Consider the following 22370-nt stretch of genomic DNA (forward strand, 5'->3'; position numbering starts at 1 on the left):
TTCTCGCCACAGCTAATTGTAGCCTCATTCCATTTTGCACTATTTAATATTCATAGGAAGATGAAGAGATAAGCTTTTAATTCTTAATTTTCTTAATTACAAAATTGTTCTCTGAATATAGTACAATATATTTTTTCTTTTTTTTTAAAATACCACAAAGGAAATGTGCTGCTACTTTGTATGAATGTTACACAAAAGTCTTGTAATAAATCCAGTGGCGGGCCGTGCATTTCACACCTAGGCCGTCAGTAGTGTTCCGTCTGAATCAATCCAACCCTCGATAACTATTTTATGGCTATAAAACTTCTACAGCTGCAACACACATAAAAAAAGCATCAAAAATAACCTGATAATATTGCAATATTATTTAGGAATATAGCAACATTTTACTCACCAAAAATCCTGATTATTTGTACACAAAATCCATCCTTCTTTCTTTCCTCAAGAAGATTTCAATTACTCTGTTGTGCAGATTATCCATGCGTTGGATTTAGTTTTTATCCATCCAAGTCCTTTTCTATCGCCAAGCTAATGCTGAAAGTCGAGGTATGGAAGTAAATATGTGCCATCAGAATTTGAATAAAAAATGCCTCTGAAATTTGAATGTTGTATATTAGTGCTTACTTTTTCAGTGTTAAAATAAATTCAGAATATATTTTTAACATGAAAAAATTTCAGTGTCATTATTTGTACATGAAAAAAAAATTCAGTGTCATTATTTGTACATGGTTGCAATTTTCATTTATTAAAAAAAATCACATTCCTATTTCAAAGTGATCAAATTTTCAATATACATATTTTTCACAGTTTAAATTTTCACAGTTAAAAAATTCAGCATATAAAAAAATTCAACTTTTCAAAATTCAAATGCAATATTTTCAGTGTCCTCCAATTCACCTTGCTCAAATTCGCTGTCTCAAATTCAACGTCTAAAAATTCGCTGTAAACATGGCAAGGTTACTTCAGGTCACAGACATTAGCAATGGATGTCAGATTCCAGGACCCAGCTAATCACGTGACGCAACCGTCATATTGAAGAAATACCAGCGTCCCGTATGGTGCCCAACTAAATTTTGCTTTTGCCCGTATGGCTGGCGACCATGGAGGCGACCGCAAACCCAACGGTGAGTTTAATGCTTTCATATTTCTGTAGTATATTTTATTTTGCGCATGAAGTTTGATACATTATCTTAAAGCTTGATTTAAAACACGGTTTTGGGCCGTTGTTAATCTTACACCATGTAGTGCTGGCATATTACTTCTCGCTACCTCCTAGTTCCCCCAGTCCCTCCCCGCTCTCCCACACCCAATTTTCCCCGTTTTATTTCAAAAAGAAATACCACTTGCGCCAAGTCTAGAATCTTGAAAGAGAACTGATGGGTGGCGACTTTCTGGGTTGTTTGATGTTGTCTTAGGTGAGACTGAGACAGGCAGTCTTAGTAAAGTCGTAATTTTTCAGGAGATGCTACCGCTAATGTACTAAGCTGCCTTGTATGCTTCAAGGAGGGGCTGTGAACACTACCGACATTAATTATAACCACAACCCCATTCTGTTCAGCTACTGTATTGTTCAGGTGACTTCATTTATGAATTAATTAAGAAATTAAACATCATCCAAAATACTGCTTCTCTTATCTGACAAATGTTGATATACAATATTAATTTACATTCTTTTTACTTTGCGGTATAAAACCTCGTTCTGTTACCTAGCAACACTATAAACAACTCCCTTTGTTTTTTCTAGTGATTTTAACTCATTTTGAAGAAAAATATATGCTTGTAAGTATATCCTTTAACTTATTTTAGATTAAATATCATAATTTAATTTATATTACTGTGATTTCTCAATACTGACCTACTGATTTCAAAATACTTTTTTATTTTACTGACAATTTTTTTGACATGTTTCTTTTCTCTCTCTTTTCAAGGAACTTTTGCTGGATCATATTTTTGATAGACTCCGTGATCGTTCGGAGCATGTCCTTGAACGTATGCCCCTGGATCTGGATTTCCAGGACTTTATCTGCACTCAAGAACTAGTTTTTTTAAATGCCATGTCTTGTCAGATAGATGTTCCTTCAAATATTTTGGATGCGTCGGCTCATTTGCACAGACTAATTAATTTAGAAAAACAAAGTGAAGAACAACAAACAACTGTTGTGCATATTGAGTAAGGACCAGCTGGGCGACAACGGATGGTCGTATCCTCAGACTACCTTTGCAGTCTTTTAGAACTCCATCTCCCTGTCCCATGCCTCACCAAATTCTTGGGTATATCTAGTCAGACTGTATATCGACGGATGGCAGAATCTGGTCTTTCAGTGAGGGCATTATACACCACCATGTCAGATGATGACTTAGACCAATGTGTGAGAGACATTAAATCCAGGCAGCCTCACTCTGGGTACCCAGGGCCGAATTTAGGAGGATGGGGGCCCCTGGGCTAGAGTCAAAAAAAAAAATATATATATATTTGTATGTGTTTGTTTTGTTTTAGAGGATGAGCAGAAAATGACCGAACAGTAAGTTTTGACAACTTACAACTTTAATAAGCCAGTTGTCACAAACTACAAACAACTCTGAACTCTTTTCTAGAAAGACTAAACCACATGTTGGGGTTGAAACTAGAATATGATGCTTGCATCACAAAATAAAATCACTGAATAGTTATTGTTGCCTGGAGTTCAACACAAACTGTAAAACAGATTGAGTGCAAGAAAGTGCAATGCTCAAATATACTTTTACAAAGCAAAGTGAGTAAAACAATATTTATACAAATATCCCCAGCATTTACAAGTCCATATAAGTACAAGTGGAATATATCAAAACTCAAACTTTTTCTTTGGTTTTAAAGTTCTTGATAAATAGTGGAGGAAATAAATGTCAAAAAAGTGCTTCTCTGCCAGTCAGACAGAACATGGATTTAAACAATATCTTCTGGAAAAAAGAGATCAGGCATACTGTAGTTTTCAGAAAATATCCTGACCCAGGTAAGTCCAAAGTGCTGCCCTCTGAAGGATGTTTTACAGCCCCCGGTTCTCAATAAAAGCAGAGGTGGGTGCAAATGAACAATTTTCATCTTCTAGATCAAGGTTTTTACAGAGAACATCTTGAAAAATATGAAGAACAAAATACAGATTTCCATTTATTAATGACACTTTTGCATTCAACTTCTTTGTAGGAACTCGAACCACAAACACGACCTACATTTACTCAAACGCAAACCAAATAAGACAATACTCAACCCTGAAAAGTTTGAAACTTTGAGCCTGTCTTATAATGCAGACATGCACAATCTTTGTTATGTATCTACAATCATTTAAATTTTTACTTTAATTTAGCAGATAAACTTTAAAAAAGACCAAGTTTGTTTTCAAATTATTTTGCATTTAAAGTGAGATGTGACGCTTTTGATGCTTGTACACCCGTTCTGATGCTTGAAAGCCAACATTCATATTTTGACAGCTCTCCGGTCCTCGCTCAGCCCAGTAAGCTCGCACGGACTCGTCAATTTCCCCCCAATGCGCCGGATCGGTACTGTACGGATCCACAGTCGTCTTTCCATCTGCGGAAGAAGATCCCGCTTCCACCGACTCTGACTCCACAGACGCCAGTCCAGCCACCGACTCAGTCACAGTTAAAGGTTCTGGCGGGATCTTAGTGCCGGTGTTAGCATAGCTAAGGGTTTGAGGAGCGGGGAATAATGATGTTTCTGCTCCATCTCCGCTAACAGGTTTAAAAAAGCCTGTCAGTTTAGGCATTTTGTTTGTCGCCTCTTTGGCGCGATGCTCTTTTTCTTTTCTCTTCCTTCTTTTCTGCGCTCCGCTGTCATATTTTCTGTTGTCCGCCATTGTAAAATAATATTCCCTTGACGCTCCTCCTCCCCAATGCGTAAGATGCGTCAAAAGTGGACCAATAACAAGCAAGCATTCAAGATGGACGTTTGCCAGAACAAATTGGAACATTTTTCATCGGTGCTGTCAAAATCATCGTAGTCATTGATTAAATTCCGACACTATCCATTCACAAAAATATAAAACATCCTTCGGGGCCCCGAAATGCCGGGGCCCCGGGGTGCAGCCCCGGTAAGCCCCTGCTAAAATCCGGCCCAGTGGGTACCGAATGGTAAAGGCCCTTCTGCAAGCCAGAGGACTGAGGAGCTACAATCGAAAGCCAACTTCAGCTTCGATCCAGAATCAGTTAGGATCGCCGCCACAGCTAGAGGATCGGACTGACGTTTCCTTCTGTGCAGTCCCGTTCTGTTTAGGATCCTGCTCAGAGTGTGCATGCTATTATTGGTTTCAACCACAGTGCAAAGCAGCATCTGTATCTCCGTGTTTTAGACTAAACATGAAGGGAAACTTGACCAAGTCCTGTTAGCCACAGTACTAGCCTGGCATAATACCACCACTTCCTGGACATAAAATTATCACGTTTATACAAGATGCGTATCATGTTTTAACAAGATAACTATCACGTTTTAATAAGATACGTATGACGTTATAACGTGATAGCGCTCAATTCTTTTCCACTGGATAATAGCAATAAGCTTCCGTACCAGTTTCAAAATTCACCATTTATGAAATGTAAAGCAAAATGCTGATCATGTTACCACAAAGGTGAATTTTAGTGTCTTTATTGTAGACATGTTTAAGAACTAAAATGTTCTAAATTTGTAATTTGATTGTTTTTTCTTTACTCAAAAGGAACCTAGTAGGCACATTTGTACATTGTTCTAGGACTTTAAATTTCTTGCATTATAAGAATCAGAAAAAGTTTTGTTTGTCTTATGTAATTTATTTTCTAATACCAGCATATATGAACTCATCTAAGTACATTCAATAAAATTTTGCATAAAAAACAATTTCAGTTTCATATTTAAAACTGCCTGTACAAACAGTACTAACTCAGAGAAATTAAATACCTACTCTGAACATTGTGTCATTCTAGTTCCTCTAGTTTTGAATTTGACAAAACTAGAGGAACTAGAGTAACACGTTACTCTAATGAGTAATGCATATGATTACAATGTATCATATGTATTACATACATTCATATGTATTGAATTCATATTCAATACATATCAATAAGTTCGTATGAATACGTTCATATGAATTCAATACATTCATATGTATTGAATCACTTGTTCAATACATATGATTATATGTAATCATCTGACAAAATCAGAAAATTGAATTGATTCTACATTTCAACAAAATTTTCATTTGAACAAAGCTGCTTCACAAACAAAGAACTGCTACAGCTTAAATGTAGATTTTTTTTTTTTTTACAGGTCGATCATTCAAAGCAAGCCAAAGCCAGTTTGCGTAGAGGAAATGCATGCTAAAAACTCATCACTGAAAGATTTGTAACTCCTTTAGTGACAAGGAATTCTTAGCGTTTCGTAGCATGTGGCAGCTGTTGGGTAGTTTCCATGAACAATATCCACAGACAGACTTGATGGCAGATTTTCCCATCCGGTCCAGAATTTGATCATGTCTTTCAGTTCAGGTGGTGTGGCTATGGAAGAGAACAAAGCCACAATCACATTTTCAATTCTAATATACCATATATCCGCAACTTATGGATAACTTAGTATGTTTGTAAGACTAAAGTAACTGGAAATATTCAAGACAGTTGTACTTTTTATTAAAATCCACATCAGTTCTGGAACCACATGTTGAGATAGAGCTAGACTACACAGAGAAAATACACAAACATGCATGCAATTCAACTGTTTGAATTTTGAGCTAAGATTAAAACTGAATTGTGAGGTATCACAGCCCCTCCTTGAAGCATACAAGGCAGCCATATTAGCTTAGTACATTAGCGGTAGCATCTCCTGAAAAATTACAACTTTACTAAGACTGCCTGTCTCAGTCTCACCTAAGACAACATCAAACAACCCAGAAAGTCGCCACCCATCAGTTCTCTTTCAAGATTCTAGACTTGGCGCAAGTGGTATTTCTTTTTGAAATAAAACGGGGAAAATTGGGTGTGGGAGAGCGGGGAGGGACTGGGGGAACTAGGAGGTAGCGAGAAGTAATATGCCAGCACTACATGGTGTAAGATTAACAACGGCCCAAAACCGTGTTTTAAATCAAGCTTTAAGATAATGTATCAAACTTCATGCGCAAAATAAAATATACTACAGAAATATGAAAGCATTAAACTCACCGTTGGGTTTGCGGTCGCCTCCATGGTCGCCAGCCATACGGGCAAAAGCAAAATTTAGTTGGGCACCATACGGGACGCTGGTATTTCTTCAATATGACGGTTGCGTCACGTGATTATCTGGGTCCTGGAATCTGACATCCATTGCTAATGTCTGTGACCTGAAGTAACCTTGCCATGTTTACAGCGAATTTTTAGACGTTGAATTTGAGACAGCAAATTTGAGCAAGGTGAATTGGAGGACACTGAAAATATTGCATTTGAATTTTGAAAAGTTGAATTTTTTTATATGCTGAATTTTTTAACTGTGAAAATTTAAACTGTGAAAAATATGTATATTGAAAATTTGATCACTTTGAAATAGGAATGTGAATTTTTTTAATAAATGAAAATTGCAACCATGTACAAATAATGACACTGAATTTTTTTTAGGTTAAAAATATATTCTGAATTTATTTTAACACTGAAAAGGTAAGCACTAATATACAACATTCAAATTTCAGAGGCATTTTTTATTCAAATTCTGATGGCACATATTTACTTCCATAGAAGGCCTTGCAGGCCCTGACGGCCCACCACTGAATAAATCATATGAAAAAAAAATTCTTGAAAATTGATCAAATGTCAATTGAATCTGAAAGTTCAATCGACATTTGTCTGGAAAATATTCACAACACTTCACTTTTCAAATTTTGGTATGCTACTGACAGATTTTAAATAGTATTAAATTAACCTCTCCTCAAACTTCTACACTTAAATACCCCAGTTTGAAAATGTGGACATTTTTTAAATGTTTGCAAATTTATTAAACTCCCCTGGCGTAGTACTTGAAAAGTGTTCAAAGTACTCCTGGAGGTGAGATTTAAAGCTCCATCTCACTGGGGACTCTGGGTTCCCAGCAGACCCTCATAATAAGTTTGGGTCTGCCAGGTCTGACCAGCATCCTCCCCCACCATCAGAGCCAACTCGCCAATAGGTAGTGGTCAGTGGACAACTCTGCACCTCTCCACATGCTTATGTTGAATAAACATACGTGCTTATTCCCTTATGCGTAAGGGCAATCCATGGCAAGCACATAAGTCAATCAACTAATTGGCTCCAATCAGCCAATTGAAACCCGGAGACGTAGCGTTCCTTCAGCCCTCAGCAGTGACTGACAGGCAGACAGAACCTTCCAAACTTCCTGAGGAGCGCCAGACTGGACTTGATGTTGGAGAACCAGGCCAGAACCATCTTACACTCAGCTTACACTACAACTTACACTCAAAGAAATGAATCATTGACTAACTTTTTTTTTTTGTCAACAGGTTCCACATTATGTTAATTGAAAGCAAAACAGATATAATAATCTGACATTATGGCTTTATGTTTAACTAAGATAAAACTAATGAATGAACCCTACAAATTCAAGTCACTTCAGATTGACAAATTAGAAAAAAAGATAGGGTTTGAATGGCTGGCAGAATGTTCTAGTCGCGGTTTGAGTGTTTTTTTAAGCCAGATCAGATTAAAGACTCAAAGTTGTGAAAAATTGCCCTTTAGCCATTTACTGAATCGTTAGCTAAATTTAGAAGCCATTAGCTTCATATACAAAACAAAGTCAGCTTATAAGGTTTTCTGTGTCAATATTTCATGATCAAATTAATTGCATGCCACTATGGACGAGTTTACAAAAACGGGTCTCTATACACTCTGCCGGATAAAGAGAACTTCCGGGTCAGACCGCTTGTCAAAAATGAAATCATGAAAATCAAAATTGAGCACACGTTATCCATTTTTTCCATTTCAATTTTATGTTATAAATGGGAAATCGGATAACAAGCTGAGCTGAGTTTGTTTTTCGTTTGAAATGAAAAATGAAAAAACAAAAATGGACTAATTTTTTCGTTTTTCGTTTATCAAATCAAAATTGAATAACGGCTCGGCTCGTTATCCGATTTCTCATTTAGTGCACAAAATGGAAAAAAAACAGATAACGAGCGCTCAATTTTAGGATTAAATTTTTTGACAAGTGGTCTGACCCTGAAGTTCTCTCGGCCCCGCACACTGTGTAGAGACCCATTAGTGGCATGCAATTAATTTGATCATGACACCTTCACACAGAAAGCCTTATACTCTGACTTTGTTTTGTATATGAAGCTATTGGCTTATAAATGCAGCTAACAATTCAGTAAATGGCTAAAGGGCTAATCTGCCCAATCTGCTGTTTTTAAAAGACACTCAAACCACAACTAAAACATTCTGCCACTCTTTGAAACCCTACAGTTTTTGTTCCAAGTTTTTTCTTTCTGAATAGCATTCGCATACCAAAAATAATCCGTTATCATGAACAAGCATGCAGAATAGGTTGATTATCCAAAATATACAATAAAAATATTTCTACCAGGTAGGAAATGTTTGAAATAATGTGCCAAATAGATTATTAAAAGAGTAACTAAATGCTACGGAAGAGGATTTGGGCCACAGAAAGGTCATCATTGTGACTTTAATCTCAGAATTCGAACTTTAATCTAAAAAAAATAATCATGCACACTTAACTGTTATGGGGTCCTATAATCCTCAAGGTTTACCACTATGAAATGAAAACCTTTGTCCTCTTCATGAGACTATTTACGTATAACTTATTAGTGTCTACTGACTAAACATAATGAACAACTTTTGTGTTGATGCTTTCCATTATTCCTTTGCTCAGGATGTAGAAGCAATACATTTTATAAGAATTATTTCATATTTAATTTGTACCAACCTGTATATAGCCAGACATTTAACTGGATGATTTATTTACGATGCTTACTGACCATATTTAATCTTATCAGATTGTAAACTCAAATCTTACAAAATAAACAGAGACAAAATGTTTTCATAAAAATGTATTTATTACAACAACATACAAGCAGATATTCAGCTGATGTTTGGGGAATCAGGAAAAAATATTCCTATAATTTAAGTATATAAAATATGAGGAGACAGTGAAGAAGACACTTCTTCACTGTCTATAATGTCCTCCTGGCAATAATAATAATGCCAGGAGGAAGAATAGAATCACTGGGAGATTCTGGGAAGCTGCATCCAAACCTGGAGCTGTGGCCTCTCCTGAACAGCTGCCTGCCTGAAACAATAAAAAAATAAATATTTTCAAAAAAGTTCACCCTGCAAGTAAGAAGCCAATCGAAGGGAAAAATATATTGCACACACACAAAAAATTATTTTACAAACTAAAAAAAACAACTATAAACAAAGTTCAGAAGATTGTATCTTCAGATGTATTGAACTCTCTAGAGAATATTATATTTTGATAAACCATGCACACGGTACATATAGCCTACAAACACATTAAACTCTTCATATCACACTTTGAGCCACTATGAACCGATAACAGGCAGCGGAAAACAACAGTGACATGCCAAAATTAGGCCGCTGTTAGCGGAGCTATGCTGCTCCAAAAACTCCGGAGCACATTTCAGGGAAGCCTAATTTTGGATGAACTAAGTTAATAGACAAAGTTATAAGGACTACTTTTTGTGGCAAATAGGATACTTACGCAGTTGCGCAGTGTAAAGAAAGCCATCTTGCTGGTCCAGAGAAGAGGGAGTTATAGTTGCAGGAAAGGAACCCCCCCCCCCCCCCCCGCGCTCTAGCTTTTCAAAATAAAAACTCAGGCTAACCATTTTTCTCGGAGGCCAGATGTCCGTATTGTTTGTTTCTCACAGGAGCATTACTTATACTGACTTGCTGTTGGCAGAAAATACTACAGCGTGAAACGATCAAGATTGTGTCTCTGCAGCCTGTATAAAGTCTATATATGATACGGACCCTGTGAAAGCCAGACATAGAGAACTTCCGTGTCAGACCAGACCGCTTGTCAAAAATGTTATCATGAAAATCTAAATCAAACGCTCGTTATCTGTTTTTTCCATTTCCGTTTTGTGCACTAAATGGGAAATCGGATAATGAGCCGATTTCCGATTTTGGTTTAATAAACAAAAAAAAAGAGTCTATTTTCGTTTTCTCATTTTTTCATTTCAAACAAAAAAACAAACTGCCTGAAAATAAACGGACCAAGCCGTTATCCGATTTCCGATTTTGGTTTGATAAACAAAAAGCGACTCTATTTTTTTTTTTCATTTTTCATTTTTAATTTCAAACAAAAAAAAACAAACTGCCTGAAAATAGGGTCAGTGTGTTTTCACTCTTCAAAATAAGGGTTACCCCCAGTGTATTATAAGCCTGGCAGCCCGTGATGCTTTACTAGCCCCCACGCCAGGCTAAGCGTTTCTTGTTTATGTTTTTAGGAAAATAATAATAATAAAAAAAATCGCTTTTTGTTTAAAGCCGGATTGCAAGCGTCTCTGTTGCTCTGAGCATTTCACTAGAGGAGCAGGTTTATTCTTAAAGGATAAGTTTATAATAGATAGGTTTATAGCTTATGCATTTAAACTGGACCGCGTGGACCAATAACACCGCTGGTGCCTCTGCGCTTTGCCTCGTGCACTGCCACTGCTTTACCTCACCTTACCTAAGTGTGCGTGTGCCTCCTTTCACTCAAACTGGACACAGGCTGACCTGTATGGATATTTACATCGACTTACTGTGAGGAATTATGTCTCTTTGGAGAAATCAAAAAACCTGCCACGTTAGCTCTGGTTGCGCAGCTCTATGTGAACCGCAGGAATAGTAGTAGCGAATACAGATGTGAGTTGAGAACGATTTATCTTTGTGAACAAAGACTTATATGCGGCGTTTACACGCTGCCCAGCGTGTGGCTCTGTCCTCCCTGCAAAGTTTATGCACGTGTTCCCGGTTGACCAGAGCGTTAGTGGTTAACAAACCAGGGTTAAACCTCATCATGTAGGTTCAGCCCGATGAGGAACTTTCGCGCTCTCCTCTTAGTCACGCATCATGCTGGTTTTATATTATTTTATTATTAGTAGTAGTATTATTTTTCCGGTTACATGGTGCATCTCTGCGCAGTGCAGCGGATTTAACTCATCCTGCAGGGCCGGTCCAAGGCTGTATGAGGCCTTGAGCAGAATCTGACTTAGGGACCCCTCTTGCTGCTAAAAACATCAGCACCTCTAACAGCTTCTGTGTTAGGTTTAATCTGGGAAAGACTGAGTAGTTTAATTGGCCAATCTAAAAAGCAATCAATTATAATTGCAGTTTACTAATTTGTATTTGTGAATGAACAGAGCTCAAACTCAAAGATTATACTCACAGCATCAGATTGTTGCTATGGTAACAAACCAATCTAACTATGAATATTGTTCTTTGAAGTTTTACAAAGTAAACTTGCCAACTCCTTAAAATCTTACATTTAAATGTTAAACAATTTAAAACCTTTTAATTATGCATGCTGAAACCATTAAATTAAATTAAATTTAGCAGCATTGATATTCTCAATAAATAAATGTTGCATTTATGTATCTGTGGTCTGTGTTAAAATATTAATATTTATGGGCCCCTGAAGCCCTGGGGGGCCTTATGAAACTGCTGGCTTAATTTGGATTAAACAGAAGTGCAAATAATTGATATTAATTTTAATTGGATTTTTTGATTTATTGTATTTATGACTAGTTGTCATGAATGTTGTCATGGGTTTAGATAGCATTGATAAATGGCGTTTTCCTATAACCTAATTAGTAATAATTTTACATTTCCTGTCAACTTAACATCTTTTAATACAAAAACAAGGTGAACCGCCTCGGCGACCCGACCATCGGGCTCAGCAAGCTTTCTGGAGGAAACTCTGAAAATAAAAGCACTAAATTCCAAAACCGGAGTCAACTAACAAAATAAAGCTAACAAGCACTAAAAAAGAACACAACAAATAAGGAGCCTAAAAGCTGGTGTTATTTACATTCCCATCAAAATTATAAGTGTTTGTTTAAATCAAACATGAAAACAAGAATGAATAAATTTCTATACGCAGTAACCATTTGTAGTTATTAGATTATGAACATTCTAGTATCAGAATTAGCTTTTGCACTGGGCGCTCCACAACAGAATTCTTACAAGAGCGTTGACCTTCATCATTCAGTTTCTTATCTCCAAAGGAGATTTTTACTCTTCTTACTAGTTGAATGGGTTCCATGTGCTGCACATACCCTGAATTTAGTTGGTGTTAATAGTGTTAACTGCTGTTTTGAGACAGCTGATTTTTTCCAGTTTGTGCAAAACTTGTTTAACTTCTGCTCTAAGTCGACAGCAAGATGGTGACAGATGGACTGCAGCCTAATGCAAACAAGCACATTGAAACATTGAAGTCCCTTTCAAACACTAGATGGGCTGCATATGCAGATGCCATGCAGGCAGTGCATATTAACTATGCAAACATTAAAATTTTTTTGAAGAATATTGTAAATGACACAAACCAAAATACAGCAATAAGAAATGGAGCAAGATCACTTGATAAAAAATGGACAAGCTTGAAACAGCTTTTATGTGTACATTTTGGCATTGCATTTTGCAGCGCTTTGAAAAAGCAAGTGTAGCTTTGCAGTTCATGGAACTGGACTTGTGTAAAGCTGTGGATTTCGTAGGATTCTTGCGTGAGTACATTGGAGGTCTGAGAGATCAGTTTGATAGGTTTGAGTCTCAACCAAAGAAATTGTCTCCAACAGTTTCACAGGTTTGCAGAGTTACTACTCAAAAACCAAAGACTCAAAAAAAAAAATTTTGGAGAGAGTGCCACAGCTGATAAGGTTGAGTTATCAGCTCAACAAAAGTTCTCCACCATTGTTTTTTTGGTGGTTGTTGACAGATTGCTCTCTGAAATTGCTCGCCAGTATGCTGCATAAAATAATCTTGACAACACTTTTGGCTTCCTGAACAATTTTCCTGATGTTACTGTCCCAGAGCTAAGAAACAAAGCATCTCATCTCCAAAGTAAATATTCAGCTGACTTGGAGATGGACTTTGTAGAGGAAATTGTCCAGTTTAAAGATTTTATTCATTATAAAGGCATCACATCTGGTCCATTGCTTTTACAATTCATTAGGGGAAAGAAACTGCAGGACATCTTTCCAAATGTGGATATGGCATTCAGGCTTTACCTGACATTTCCTGTCACAAATGCAAGTGATGTGCGCAATCATTCTCCAAGCTTAAAATAGTTAAGAATAGACTCAGATCCACAATGGGACAGGAAAGACTGAACCATTTGACTCCTGTGTCTATTGAGAGTGATCCAGTGATAAACATGGACTTTAGTGATCTAGTCAAGGACTGTGCAGCAAAACAAATCCAGAAAAGTGGGCATCTTTTCAAAGTTCTTATCAAACTAAGGCTTAAAAGTCTTCTAACCCTTTCACTCATTACTGAAAGGGCTTGGTATTACTGGTTAGGGCAGTGGTGTCCAAGTTTTTTGACATGAGGGCTAAAATTGTTATGTTGAAAGAACTTTGGGGCTGTGGAAGAATTTGAAAACCAACTTGGTCTTTTTTTTCAGTTTATCTGCTAAAGTAAAGTAAAAATTTTAATGATTGTAGATACAAAACAAAGATTTTGCATGTCTGCATTATAAGACCGGCTCAAAATTTCTAACTTTTCGGAGTTGATTATTGTTTTCTTATTTGAGTTACATGGTTTGTGTTTGAGTAAATGTAGGTTGATGTTTGTGGTTCTAGTTCCTCCAAAGCCAGGAATCCCTAATCCCTTATCAGGGATACACACCTCTAGTCCAATCAAGTCTCTCTTCTCTGACCAGAACCTATAAATGGAAGCCAGATCCACTCTTATTCAGAGTAGACTTGACAGACTCCGTTGACTCTATATTTCTGTTCTCAACTTGCAAGGTTTTAATAAATTTCTTATTTTCTTCTCATCCAGACTCTTGTTAAAGTAATTTTTTCCACAACATTGGCAAACAGCTAAAGCAAACATTATTACCACCAACTGGTAAGGCCGCCCTGTACATCAGTCAAGTGACGGGATGAATGATAGGCTGAGGTCTATTTTTTTAATGTCATATGTTAAACTCAGAGGGATTTATGAGGGATTCAACAGAACATAAACTCTACAAAACATCAAGAGATTACATTATACTGTTCTTATTTACTGCTTTGTTCAGTGTTACAAACCTGATGGAACACTGAATGAGATATACTAAGATAAATAAAGCTTTCATAATAAAATATCAACAAGACAAGTTCAACAATTCAGTTTAATCTCAGAAGCTTCTTCTATGAGACAGGCTTTAGTGGTATCCACATCTTTTATGAGCTTGCTCAAAAATAAACAGTACGAATGAATCACAAAATGGAAATTTATTTGCTCTCCAGCAAAAGTACTTCTTCATGTCTAGTCTTAAATCTAACCTTTTCTGGACAGAGCCCTAGTTGACTGAAACTTTGTTGTATGTGATTTGAAAATGATAAACACAACAGTTCCCAGACATCCATTTAACAGCGGTGAAGAAAAGTCAACAGAGCATCATTAACATTCTCTAACACATGTTGTCATTAAGATATTTAGAGATTTTTCTGAAAATGGTGGCGCCCTGTATGGCTGCGGCTGCATGGGCTCTTGACAACTTGCGAGTATTTGAGCAAAATACGCCGCCTAAAACGGTACAAACTTTGCATCCACTCAGTAAGTTAGAATATGATCGCCAGCGTCTGCTGGAATTACGATCATCAAGTGATTTTGGATTCATAAATACGACTACTCTGGAGTGTTTACATGACCTCGGAGTGGTACGGAGGCAAGACCCAGCGGCCCACAGCGCAGCGGACTCACCTAGCAGCACTAGTCGGAGGAGGAGAAAGCGAAGGCGGTGCGACCGGCAGCGGAAGCGCGGCTGTCGAAGTGGACTAACAGCTAAGCTAAACGCTAACCCCCACAGATCGCCGCTTCCGTCCATCTTCCTCTCCAACGTCCACTCTCTGGACAACAAAATAGACCATCTACAACTGGAACTGTCTTCAAAGAGAGAGTTAGGGAACTGCTGCGCTCTTATTCTGATGGAGACATGGCTCAACTCGTCCATACCGGACAACGTTGTTAGCCTGGAGGGGCTCGCTACATTCCACGCAGACAGGAGCAGTGCTCTCAGCGGTAAAACCCGAGGAGGGGGGCTGTGTATTTACATCAACAACAACTGGTGTAAAAATGCCATGAATGTCACCAGTTACTGCTCCCCGGGCATCGAGCTTCTGACTGTTAACTGCAGACCATTCTACCTGCCCAGGGAGTTTACTGTTGTTATCATCACTGCTGTGTATGTGCCCCCCAGTGCTAACACTAAAGAGGCTATGAGTGTTCTCTACCGGACCATCAGTGAGTTGCAGTCCTCACACACAGAGGGCGTTTTCATCATTGCTGGGGATTTTAACCAGGCCAACATGAAGACTGTTCTCCCTCACTTCAACCAGTATGTGGATTTTCCAACCAGGGGAGTGAATACTCTAGACTTGGCCTACACCAACATCAAAGAAGCATTCAGAGCAGCCCCCCGCTCTCACCTTGGCTCTTCAGACCACCTATCTGTCATGCTAATTCCTGCATACAAGCCCCTGCTGATCAGAACAAAACCTACAGTGAAGCAGGTGAGGGTGTGGACTGAGGGGGCCATGGAGGCACTTCAGGACTGTTTTGAGTGCTCTGACTGGGAGATGTTCAAGGCAGCAGCCACTTACAACGACCAGATCAACATCGATGAGTACGCCATGACTGTGTCAGCCTACATCAACAAGTGCACAGAGGACGTCAGCATCACTAAGAACATTATCACCCGGGCCAACCAAAAACCCTGGATGACTAAGGAGGTACTGGAAATGCTAAAAGCACGGAACTCAGCCTTCAAGTCTGGTGACACGGAGGCACTGAGGACAGCGAGAGCCAACTTGAACCGTGCTATCAGGTTAGCAAAGCGAACCCACAGTCAGAAAATACAGGAGTTCTTCCACGACACCAGCAACACCAGGAGTATGTGGCAAGGCATACGGGCGATAACAGATTACAATCCATCCTCCCCCCCAGTGGGCGAAGTTGATGCTGACCTTCTCAATGGACTCAATAACGTCTTTGGGAGGTTCGAGGCACTGAACAGTACTCCGGCAAAGAAAACTGTTCCCCACCAGGAAGAGGAGGCACTCTGCCTGGACACAGCCGATGTGTTGAAGACTCTGAAAAGAGTCAACCCACAACATACCCGACAACATACCTGGGCGGGTGTTCAGGGAATGCGCAGGTCAGCTGGCTGGTGTCCTAACAGACATTTTTAACACTTCACTGGACCAAGCCACAGTGCCAGCCTGTCTCAAAACTGCCTCCATCATTCCGGTGCCAAAGAAACCTCAAGTCACCTCTTTCAATGATTACCGGCCTGTGGCACTGACTCCCATCATGATGAAGTGCTTTGAAAGGCTGGTAAAAGAACACATCGTCTCCAGACTCCCCTCCACATTCGACCTGTTCCAGTTTGCCTACCGCCGAAACCGCTCCACTGAGGACGCCATCTCCTCCGCCCTACACCTGAGCCTGGCTCACCTGGAGGAGAAGAACACTCATGTGCGGATGTTGTTCCTGGACATCAGCTCAGCGTTCAACACAATCATCCCACAGCATCTGGCAGGAAAACTGGGACAGCTTCAGCACCCCCCTGCGCAACTGGCTGCTAGACTTCTTCACCGACAGACCTCAGTGAGTCCGGATCGGACAACACACCTCCGATGTCATCACCATCAGCACAGGCTCCCCTCAGGGCTGCGTCCTGAGCCCTCTGCTGTTCACTCTGATGACACACGACTGCGTCCCCAGGTTCGCCACCAACCACATCGTGAAGTTCACGGATGACACAACGGTGGTGGGCCTCATCAGAGACGACAACGACCTGGACTACAGAGAGGAGGTGGAGCAGCTGGTGGACTGGTGCAGAGACAACAGCCTGATCCTGAACGTTGACAAGACGAAGGAGATGATCGTTGACTTCAGGAAGAACCGGCCCAGCCACGCTCCGCTGCTCATCAACAGCTCGGCTGTGGAGGTGGTCAGCAGCACCAAATTCCTGGGGGTGCACATCACAAACAACCTCACCTGGACTGTGAACACCAAATCTCTGGTCAAGAGGGCACAGAAACGCTTGTATTTCCTGCGGAGGATGAGAAGAGCACACCTGCCCCTGCCCATCCTCAAGACGTTCTACAGAAGCACCATAGAGAGCATTCTGACCAGCTACCTCTCTGTGTGGTGTGGAGGCAGCAGCGCCTCCGACTGGAAGAACGTGAGGAGAGTGGTGCGGACAGCAGAGAGGATCATCGGGGCCCCCCTTCCCTCCATTCAGAACATTTCATCCCAGCGCTGCGTGTCCCGAGGCCAAAACATCGTCAGTGACCCCTCACACCCCCACCATGAACTGTTTTCCTTGCTGCCCTCTGGAAAGAGGTTCCGCAGCATCCGGCGCAGGTCCACCAGGTTCCGAAACAGCTTTTTCCCACTTGCCATCAGACTGCTGAACTCTTAACTGGACTGCACTCAAAAACTGGTCTCCACTTCATACCATGCACATGTACATAGCTAAATAACTTCTATTTTACTGTCATTCCTGCACTTTATATTTTATATTTATATTTATATTTATATTCCGGAGTAACCTCATAACATTGGAACCTCAAAACATTGTTCTGAGCCATATGCAACGAAATTTCGTTCTGTATACACCCTGTGCATGCAAAATGATAATAAAGTCAGTCTAAGTCTAAGTCTAAGATGAGTCATTTGACATGGCAGTCGTTGCTGTGAAGGACACATACCGTACTCTGGTGTCCCAGAAGTTTTCATTCAGCTCATGGAAGTCCATCAGCTCCTCTTGTTCAGTGATTCTTTTGTTGATTCGCAGGGCATTGATTATCGTTAACTCAGTGGAAAGAACAGACTTGCCACTGGCTCTTCAGCATCTGCTCATTGTGGATTGCATTGTCACTCTGCAGCAGAGATGAGATGACTGATTTGAAGTCAGAGCTGTTGTCAATCTTCTTACATCAAACAGTGATCCGTTACTGTAATGCTGCTCGTCTGTAAGAGGTAAGTCCTCACTGATGAGGCACCATGCTGTAAAAAGCACACTACAGAATATTAAACTAGTTGATCATGAACTTGTTCTCTGCAGATAATCATGGTGGAGGAAAAGTTTCACTGGTCTTCACAGTTTTACTCGTGCTGCACAGCACAGTTATGTTGTGCACATAATCTAATGTGAAATACCACTTTGTGAACCTTTATGAATGTTTTAGGATTTATGCTAACAGAAGAGGGCTCATACGGTAAACTGCTGTAAAGCTGAAATACAGTAAGGCTTTTCGGTTTATTATGCATGAGATGGAAGTCTGTGAATGTTCCACCTTTCAGCCTTGGAGCTAATTCTGGGTTTGAGCTGCAAACTGATAGAAACAGCATGTCTTCTGCATCAAAACCTACTTTGGAGACTATGTGACTGTTGATAAGATGGAGGTAGACCTAGAAATGTACACAACATAGTACTTTTATAGAAAATTATGCTTGCCTAATATTAACAATTCTTCTAAAGCCCCTAAAAGTGATGATGTGAATACTCGTACAAACAACTAAGTAGAACATTATGATGGCATAGATTGCTCCACTAATGACGTCTCTCCAAGCTGCCTGCAATGACATACTGCTATGCACCATGAAGCAGGATTTGCTGTAGTTGGCTTCATGTGAATTTATAAAAAGACAGCAGCTGAACTTGTACTTTGCATGCCTGTCACGGTAACAAATTTTGCTGAGCAATTAATTGTCTCAAAAATTATTGCGATAAACGATATTATTGTTTGAAGACCATTTTAAACTGATGTAATGATAATGACATAATAATGGAAGAGATATCCTGCCAAAAATAAATGCACTTTATTTTCAAAAGAACTGGAACTGGTAAATAATATAAAACCAAAGTGGAAATAAAAACTACATTCAACCAAAAGAGAATAATCTGTAGATTATGAAGTCTGTATACTATATTGCCCTTCAATAATCATTAGATTTAGACAGAGAAGATGGGCATATCTGGCTACCTGATGCAATAGTTCACACTACATGTTGTTTTCCCCTTACATCAATCTTAGAACGGCCAACGTTTTAAGTTGACCTGCTATAATCGCAACCGATCATCCTGTAGTGTGTGGTGTGTTCCGGCTGATCGGGTCCAGTCGGTAGAACGTCGTGGCCGCTCCAATCTAAATCAGACATATTCAACATGTTGGATTGTCTTGGCCAGTTTATCACTGCAGTGTGTGGGGTTTTCCCCGACTGGGAGTGAGAACGCAGCCTGTTGAATGTGACAGGTAGCCACATTCAAGGGGAATCCATGCTTTCTGAAGGGAAAGCACGGAAGGGAATCCCAAACAGCTGACAAGGCACAACCCAAAGTCCAGCGGACATCGGAAATGATATGTGGAAACAACATTAATGTTTATTCAACATTTTGTGCAAAGAATATCACAGAAATGACAATCAGAGGAGTTGGAGCGAAATTGTTACCGCAGTTGATAAACCTGGTAACTTTTCAACTGTTCATTGTAAACATGACATAAATAGATTATAATGATTTTCATTCAGTCAGGACTTTATTGTTAGAAAAATTATCTAAGTTCATTTACTTGTGAGTTTATTTGAAAGGTTATGTTTTCATATTATTATTCTGTTTGTTGTTTACTTGACTTCTCTCTGTTGTAGTACATTATTAACTATTTTTAGGATGTTTGCCTGGAGGCTAGAGACGTTTACACATTCCTGTGTTAACAGCTTTCTGTGAAACTGATTGGTTGCGGTCAGCCTCGTACCCTTATAAGGGCATGTCCACAGAAGGTTCCAGAACATCCTGTAGTAAAGGTCATTGGTCAATTCTTTGTGTGACTGTGTGAAAAAGCCCAACCTCCTTCTTAGTTTTTTTCTAATAAAAGGCAGTTGGGAACAAAGAGCCAATAGAGTTGATCCCAGACAGTGTTTGATGGCGGCTCTCCGCGTCTGGTTTCTGCTCTCCTCTTCTGCAGAAAAGTAATTTGTGTCTCTGGTTGATTCTTTGCAGGTTAGGACCTAAAATAAACCTATCATTTATGCTGACACTAGCCGCATGCATTGCAGGTAGACTGTATTAAAACAACGATTAATGCCTGGTTTTAAAATTAGTTAACTGGACTTGTAGAGATTATTTTGTGGCCGTTGTTGTACACCATATGGCATGGGTGAACCCGTTATATCTCCGATTTCTGTCGGCTAGTGTGTGGTCCGAGAATCAGCTGACAATTCCAAAATCATGTAGTGTGAACTGGGCATTACGCTAAGGAAATGAGGCAGGGAAGGGTAAGTGGAGAGCACCGGAGTTGAGCCTTTTTTCATCCAGCGTCATCAGTAGGAAGAGAAAAAGACAGCAAAAAACGATAAAGCCGATAAATTAAAATGAGGTTGATCATTTTAATTTATCGTCCGATTAATTGATTTATTGTTTATCGCGACAGGCCTAGTGCTTTGTCTGATTGTCACTATTAGTGTAAATACCTATTTGTACTGATGAGGTGAAAACAGAGAATGTTAATGGAACATAACTATTTTTGGCCTTTTTTCTTTTTCTTTGTTTTTTCATGTACTGAGCTTGTTTTGTTTAGGAAGAAGGACATTGTGTTGGAATCGCAAGGAAGCATTTTGAGCTGGGAAGGTGTATATTATTTGAGAGAGAGTTTCATAACAAAAATAAATTATCAAAGAAAGCCAAGTGTTTGTTACTCTGTTTTCTGCGTGTACCTGGGAAGATCTCACAACCCTACGCCAGTTTTCACGACACAAGTCTTTCATCGAATTTGATGTACTTGGACATGGCTTTAATGAGGTTAAACTATTTTCTGTAATGTAATTCAAGCAGAAGTTTCAGAAATTATACTCCACAAATTTTCATGGGACTCAGGGGCCCTTGGGACATTTTTCTCAGTAGAACTGTTCTGTAAGAGGATAAAAATTTCTTTTTAGAAAAAGAAAATTGCATCATTAGGAAGTCAGATTGTACTTTATTTCCCAGCTTTGCATCTCTATGTCTTGTTGTTCTGAAGTCCAAAAGGTTTAAGAATTAAAGTGATGAGTTGCTTAATCTCCATAAAATTTTGCCTGATTATGTATTAAGTTAATCATTCGAACAGCTGGTACAGAAACTTGACATCTACAAATCACAGTTATTTAGGTATTTGCAATTAAGACATTTTGTAATGTCAGACTAAGTGTTTTCATCTATGTCCTTTCACAAAGATGAAAGGACATATCTATGAAGGCTCTAGATAAGATCTAGAATCTTATCTCTAGGTAAAATTCTAGAGTGTAAGTCTGACACAAAATGTTCTATGAGTAGTGTTTATTCATTGCTCAGTTCATACAATGACACCAATTTGGATCCTCTGAAATTCAAGTTGGAGATGGACTAGAAAGAATCCATAACAGACTCAGTTTGGCAAAAGGTCATTCAAAAATATTTATTCCTCCTCAATATGTCTGAGGCATACAATAGTTCAATTCAAGGTAATACACAGTCTACATTGGTCTAAAGATAAATTGTACGAGTTTAAAAAGGACTTGGACCTGACATGATTGTGGCAGAAAAATTTCAGCCACACTTTTACACACATTCTGGACTTGTCCAAAGGTGCACGGGTTCTGGCAATCTATCTTTTACACTTTTCAGGAAGCACTGAATCTTTTTTGGGTCACCCTCTCTCATTTGGGTGACCCCAGCAGATGCTTCCCTCGGCAAGCATCAGAGGATTATGTTAGGTTTCTGTTTTCTACTGGCCTGTAAACTCATTGTTTGTAAATGGAAGGATCCGGGGTGCTGTGGTGGCTCAGGGGCAAAGCACAACTCACGTATTGAGGCCTTAGTCCTCGTGCTGGTGGTCGCAGGTTCGACTATAGACATAAGAACAGACGCCTCATGGACCGCTCTCGCCTATTGTCGCTGATGAGATTTAAGGTAGCCATCTTGGAGCGGTTGACCGCTCCACTCAGCTTTCTATGTTTGGCAGGCGCAATGACATATCAGCGCATTTAATCGATCGTAACATGCTTTTTTGTTACTGGAAACCTTATTCAAACAGCTATCAAAGCTACATTTATAAAGAATTGCATTTTGTAAGTATTTTTTAAATTGTATTGACACATAGTTCAGCATATTTAATTATGCTTAGTGAAGATAACAATAGAAT

General features: G+C 39.2%; 1 long non-coding RNA gene across 1 annotated transcript; it reads left to right on the forward strand.

Annotated features, from left to right (window-relative positions):
* The first annotated feature begins 2478 nt into the window (after positions 1-2478).
* LOC114147588 (uncharacterized) lies at positions 2479-3229 on the forward strand. Its single transcript, XR_003596081.1, has 2 exons — positions 2479-2812; positions 3030-3229. It is a non-coding gene; the product is annotated as an uncharacterized LOC114147588 (long non-coding RNA).
* Positions 3230-22370: the final 19141 nt, after the last annotated feature.

The sequence above is a fragment of the Xiphophorus couchianus genome, chromosome 7 (genome assembly GCF_001444195.1).
Source record: "Xiphophorus couchianus chromosome 7, X_couchianus-1.0, whole genome shotgun sequence".
Taxonomy (NCBI): Eukaryota; Metazoa; Chordata; class Actinopteri; order Cyprinodontiformes; family Poeciliidae; genus Xiphophorus; species Xiphophorus couchianus.